Here is a 6,550-nt window from a genome sequence, read left to right on the forward strand (position 1 = left end):
AATGCACAGATAACTGCGTTTGCTTCTGTCTGACCTCCTTCATATGCTGAAAGAACTGTATATTCTGGATAGGCCCCTATAAGCAAACCATGTGTGTCATAGATGGGCTTTTTACTGATCTGAGTGCACGCTCAGATCAGTAGAAACACTGTTTAGATCGGATCAGTCAGTACGGATCTTCCACAGCAAATTCGATACACGGACAGGTATTTGAAAAGCTGGGCTTAAAATTCTGTGTGACTTGAAGCAAAAAGATCATGGGGGAAAAGAAGATACCGTTGTGTAACTCCTAGAAGGTTTTTTTTTGTTTGTTTTATTTTATTACTCTAGTCTGCCAGAAATAGATGTTCTGTATCTATAAAGGCAATGCCTGATCTTTTTGCTTGGAATATATTGTAAATGGTGTAAAATCCTAAGAAAGACAAGCATGGCACACACACGCCAAGAGGATGGATTAAGGGAAGATGGGACAGATGCGAGACTAAATGTGTAAAATTCCAGGAGACTGGGCTTAAAAGTTGGTTATTAGATGATGACTTTGTAATGTAGCAAGAAATTGCCATATAATAATGGCTAGAAACTTCTTGAAGAACAGTGTAATGCATTAATGGCAGCTTTTCTTGTGTTAATATGCATCTGAACAAATGATTCCTATATTACATTTAATGTTATTCCAGTTATTACGGGCTTGACTGTAAGATCTTGTCCATTTTTAGGGTCAAATTGTGGTGTTGCCACTCAGGAGCAAGGTTTTGGGATAATGACAGATGGTTCCCTGAGTGCATTAGGTCAGTGCTGATCAAGAAGGCGAATGTCAAGAAGCTTTAATGTTAACCATATGTTAAAAAATGCTAGGAAAGGTATAGAGGGGAAAACAGCAAGCATATACTACTGTATAAGCCGTGGTTTGACAGCACCTTCTTTCAGAAGATTATGTTAGCACTGGAAATGTTCAGAGAAGAGCAGTGAGGATGATCAGCAATACAGACAGCTTCCATATTAGGAAGACTTTACGTGGTGTGTCCTTTCAGCCTGGAAAAGAGAAGAGTTGCAGGGAATGGAATAGGTAGAGATCTCCTAAATCATGGGAGGCATGTAAACAGGGATTGACTGTTTGCTGTCTCTTCCAGTGTAAGAACTAAGGGTTGTCAAATGGAACTAGGCGGGGCCAGGTGCAAAACAAACAAAAAGGAGATAATTCAGGTAATTCTTTATGCAGCAGGCAGCAGATCTGTGGAACTCCTTTCTGGAGAATGCTGTGGGTTCAAGAAGTTTAGGTGGGTTCGGGTGGAAGCAGTGTTGTTTTTTCCTCTACCTTATCTATCTCTGTGTTTATACAAGCATTTTAATTTAGATCAGGAGTGTGTTTTTGAAGGGAACCCCCTGATCCTCCCCACTTAATACACCTCACCTCACGCTGCAGAACGGTCTCATATTGCGCAAGCTGGATTCCTTTCAGTAGAAACTAAATCAGACATGCCGAGAGGAAGTACACAAAATTTGGGGGGGCGGGTATCCTACATACTTGCCCTGATATACATTACTTTTCCTTAGCTGTCACTTACAGCCCCGTTGGAGACAGCTTTCTGAGTTAAATGGGTTCTTGGTCTGAACCAGTTTGGCTCTTAGACAAGCAGTGAAAGGTTCTCTGCCTCAGTAGGACATTGCAACTAAGTTATGCATAATGGCCCCCACGCACCTCTTTGTTTGCTCTGTGGGGACACAAGAAAGTTTGTCTCGAGCTACGTGACAAGGACAGCACCTGATAATGGGGATCCTGTGATGGCAGAGTGGTGACCGAAACACTAGGACACAGCAGAAGAGTATCTTCTAGAACGGCCCCTTGAAGTGTTAGAGCCCTGGTAGGGGGAGTGTCATTTGCCTTCAATTCTAGCAATTCCATGCTGGAGACACAGCTGGTCAACTGATTAAGGAATCAACCTCCCAGTGTCATCTGGTGCGTCAAGAGATGCTGAGTGCCATGCACAATGTCTCTGTGAGGGCTAATGTGGAGAATCCCTTGTTCCAGACATAAGATTTGGTATGTGCAATTTCAGAAACGTACTGATAGCATATATGCACCTTGTCAGTACGATCAGATTATTCTCTGCTGCAATTTAAAATTTGGATGCTGGGTGTTCCCTGGCAATTTTGCTCTTTTGAGATCAAGTGCCCCTCTTCTGGGGACATCATGAATGTGTTACCCACCAACCTGAAGTGGAAGAATATGGAAAAGAAGAAGCCTACTGAAGGAAGGAGGTTGAGGCATTGGGGAACTCTTGCAAAGATCTTGCACATTTAGAGGAAGAGAGAACTGACCACCTCCGTTCTTTCTCCTGGCATTTAAATAACTGCCTGGATATTTCATGCCTTATGCTTTCCAAGACATAAAAGGCATAGGTAGGTAAAGTCATCCATTGAAAGAAATACTGGAAGGCGGGAGATCTGTAGGCACTGGCCCAGTGTCATATGCAGAAGACCAAGTTTCCTCTCTGTTAAACCCTGTCAGAATTCACCTTTGTTTACCACAAACACAGCATAATGCCATGGCAGAGGAAGGGACTGTAAAATGGGGGATGTAGAGGGAAGGAGACAGAGTTCAGTAGCAACAGAAGATGTCCAAAAGACAGTAAAGGCTTTGTTTCTGTTATGAGTACTTCAAAATATAATTATCACAGAGATAATTATGGAGCAGTGGAATGACTTTCTAATTTTTCTTATACAGGTTCAGCTCTGATCTAGATTAACCTTTTCCATTTGTCATTTTGATTTGTACCAAGGCAGTGGAAGAAGCCCTGATGGGCAACATGACATAAATGTGTATAATGGATCCTTAGTTTAAATTTGTATCAAATTGGATTATCTGGATGAGCTATGGACCTTCTCAGATATGGTCTGAACTGAATGTAAATTTATTGTGCTGTATCCCAATTAAGAAGAAAGAAACAAACAAAAGAATCCCAGCCACAACAAAGGAAAGCTGTTTTAAAAAGGAAGACATGTCGCGGTGCCCTTAGTAATAAAAAGAGAACGTTTCTAAATGGAAAGGTAAAGTTCTGCCGTTTAACCATAAAGGCAAAAGAGAGGGGTTAGCACACCTCTTTGCAGGGAACGTGCTGCCTTTTTAATTGCTAAGGCTAATAGAGAAAACAAGCTGAACAGTGTGATGCACTCGGTATGTGTGTAAAATGTCAGTTTGCAGAGGATGTAAAGCTCGCAGCTGTCACAGTATGTGGTCCCGCCAAGCAGCAGACAGGATGTAATAGCTCTGAGTAATTTAACTCTTTTCTTCTCAAAGGAGAGCTGTGGCACCCTCTGCAAATGACCGCAGGACTTCTAATGACAAATGCTGCTCTCATCCCTATCACTTTAACTCTAAAAATGTCAGGGCACATTATTTCCACCGCAGCCTCTGAGATCTAGCACTGAAACTTGTTTGATGGTTTTAATTCTGCTTGTGTAGGCAAATGTGGGTAGGCAGTTCTGATTAATCAGAGCCTGCATGATTTCCCTCTCCCCAACTCTAATCTGTCACCTTCTCTTCCCCATTACCCAAGACAAAATAGCTGATGCTGTCTTTAAAGTTGAGTGCTGTATCATTTATTTTAGATTTCTGCATTGTTCTGCTTCTGAAGCCTTGTTCATTCTGAAAATATTGTCCTTCATTTACAGGTATTTTCTCTTTGAAAATCTGCAGCTGGTGATTCATCACTTTTTTATTTTCCGCAATATCATATCTTTGGTATACTGACATGAATTAAAATCTCAAATACATCGCGGTGTTGCCATTTCCCTGGCAGAACTGAATGGGGGTCAGTGTCCACTGTAGACATGGTAAAAACCTTTTAAACTGCGACATACCAGAAGATTTAAAAAATCATCTCTGCTGAGCCTAGGTTGCAAGTTGCCTTAATGTAAGCCTTGAATCAAATGCCCTGGAAACGAGGATTTGATTTGTCTGTAAATCTGATTTAGGTCGTATGTCAGTTAAGCTACACTGTGCTGTCTCTAGCCATGGGAGAAAGGCATGGACCAGGTCAGCAGTGGGGTTGGTGGTGATGGGAATGAAGTGCAGTTGTGTGCATGACCTTCTTTACCACCCAAAGGACGTATATATTGCCTGGGTGTAATATTTCAGCGTTTTGCCCCTTGTTGCTTTTCAGGAAAAGCTGAACAAAAACCTTCGGTGGCCTGTTATCTTCAAGTTTTTATAGTTCTTGTTTCTTTCTGTTATGTAAGATGTGAGAGCAGCATATATACATATATATTTGTCTACTGAATTCAGTAGGCATATGCTCTATATGGGATTAAAATGCACAGGCTAATCTTGCATTGGTTTTGTTCATAAATTCAGTAATAAAATCCAGCAATATGAATTTGGAACTTGCCTGATACTTGCAGTATTGAACATCTTAACAAAGCGCTTCTTCCATGTGAGTAAGGCAGAAAAGCACAGGTTTTAAAACAATAATGAATAAATAAATCTGAATAAAAAAATCACTTCCTATCTGTCACGATTTGCTTAGGTTTGTGACAAGATCAGAGGTAAGAATTAGTTCTCTGCTCACCCGTAAAATCTTTCAGGAAAAAGTGAGCATACCAGATCTGAACTTTCCACTTAAGAACAAGCTGAGGAAAAGTATTTCAGTCCTCTTTTACACTTTCTAAAAAACCTCACAGGGCACCACTCATGTTTGTTTTCCCCAGCAGGTCACCTTTAGCCATGCCATGGTGCCCTGGCTAATGCAACTCTCTGACCCTGTGCTGCTGCCAGGCAGGTTTGGGAGGGGCCTCAGCGTTTTGAGGCACCCGGGAAGCAGGTGCTGGGACCCCATAAATCGCATCCACAGCCTGCACGTACGTGAAGGGCAGTGCCAACGTTTGCTCTCCTGCTGTCCGAACCGGCGGCAGTAGAGGGTCTGTGCTTCAGATGCATTTCTCACCTGGAAATAGATTGTTAGTTCCAGAATGGTGGAGTGGTGCACAAAGCCTTTTTGCAAAACCCAAATTTTGTTCGAGAATAAATTATAACCAAAGGAAATAATGCTGGAGAAGCTGCATGGAGATGATTTAAGCTGTGTGCGGTAAGGTGCCCTGAAGTATACACATTCTCAGGTTCTCAGTGTTTTTCTGTGTTGGGTTTTTTCCCAGAAACAGTTGATGGACAAACAGTAAAATCAGCGCTCACCTTAAGGTACAATGCACAAGTGCGGCAGGAATTGTGAAACTAAAAATGCCAGAGTTATTTAAGAAAATGTACTGATGGATTGCTAGATCACATTTATTTCTTGTGCTCCGTGACTAAGTACGTGGAGTTGTCCTATCACGTGTACATTGCCTGTGCAATAGTAAATTTAACCCATTTCATAAGATGCTTCCGTGCTTCCTTTTTGGAGAACCCTCCATGTCACCACATTCACCTTGCGGAGCTTTTTCTACCTATCCTGTGCTTCCGTAAATGCGAAATTGTGTTGCTGTGCAAATGTCCTTCTGTGTTACAGGTGCAGGCGATATCGGGAGCACTCAAATGTTTTCGTTAGTTTATACATACGCTAGAAAGTAGGATTTGCATCTGCAGAAGTCACTGAGAGAAGTGGGCTTTGTGGGCACAGGAGGGTTTTTTGATTGTTTTATTTTACCCTAGATGTGGAGACAGATGTGGATGCTACTCAGCAGCCTACGTGTGTGTTGAAATTGTAACTGGATACATCTGAATTGCAGAAGAACTGTCTTAACAGGATGCTACCCCGTATAGTGTTACAGCTGTATTCTATTCTCAAAAATATTTCACAGTGCATCAATTCACATATATTAAGTAATCATAAATAGCTCTAAATTGCATATGCCCAGAATAATGAGCAAAAAGCCTGTCTGGGGATTTATTTATTACTTTTTTTTTATATTCACTTCCCACTAAGGTCCCAGTTTGGCAACTAGTCTGTGTTGGTCAGTGACCCATCTGCTGCCAAAAGCCACTGGTGGTTTCTAAGAGCGCAGGTGCTGTCCCACACCCCTCTGCTATACAGCTTAGTGGGTGTGTAGCAAGTGTCTGCTAGCAAGGTGCTGTGGTGTATTACACGTGGAAATTCAGGAGCAGCTCAATACTAGAGGAGCATTGTCCAACTTTTGTTGCTGAAACACTTGTGAATCTTCTCTCTTGCTTCTCTTTTGCAGTGTTTTTAATGGATGGATAATGTTATATTATTAGCAGAAATTACCTTTTGGAAGAAGTCTGAAAAGGAAAAAGGCAAATAATTCACAAATTTAGAGCTTAGATTTAGTCTCCTGGTCAGCTGTGTTACTGCAAACATAAAACATTTGCAGCACGCTTTTAGCAGGTCATTCCCAGGCAACCCATATATTCAGTTTCTCTCATTTTATTTTCCCTCTTTTCCCCTAAGGTGCAAGTCCTGCCTTCACCACTGCCTCTTCTGCCCTAGGAGAAAAGCCCTGGGAGAAAGCTCTGGCTTTGGCAGTGGTGGGGGCTGGTAACCAGCCTGGTGGCCAGGGGTGTACGTGTCTGCCCTTGTGGGCTCTCCCCTCTGATCTC

At 42.0% G+C, this 6,550-nt stretch overlaps 1 protein-coding gene across 1 annotated transcript in view; it reads left to right on the forward strand.

The window, feature by feature from the left end:
* Positions 1-6,550, forward strand: part of RFTN1 (raftlin, lipid raft linker 1) — an 89,962-nt gene that overhangs the window by 69,092 nt on the left and 14,320 nt on the right. The gene's annotated exons all lie outside the window — the stretch shown is intronic.

This window comes from Egretta garzetta, unplaced genomic scaffold, assembly GCF_000687185.1.
Source record: "Egretta garzetta isolate BGI_Z169 unplaced genomic scaffold, ASM68718v1 scaffold94, whole genome shotgun sequence".
In the NCBI taxonomy this organism is placed as follows: Eukaryota; Metazoa; Chordata; class Aves; order Pelecaniformes; family Ardeidae; genus Egretta; species Egretta garzetta.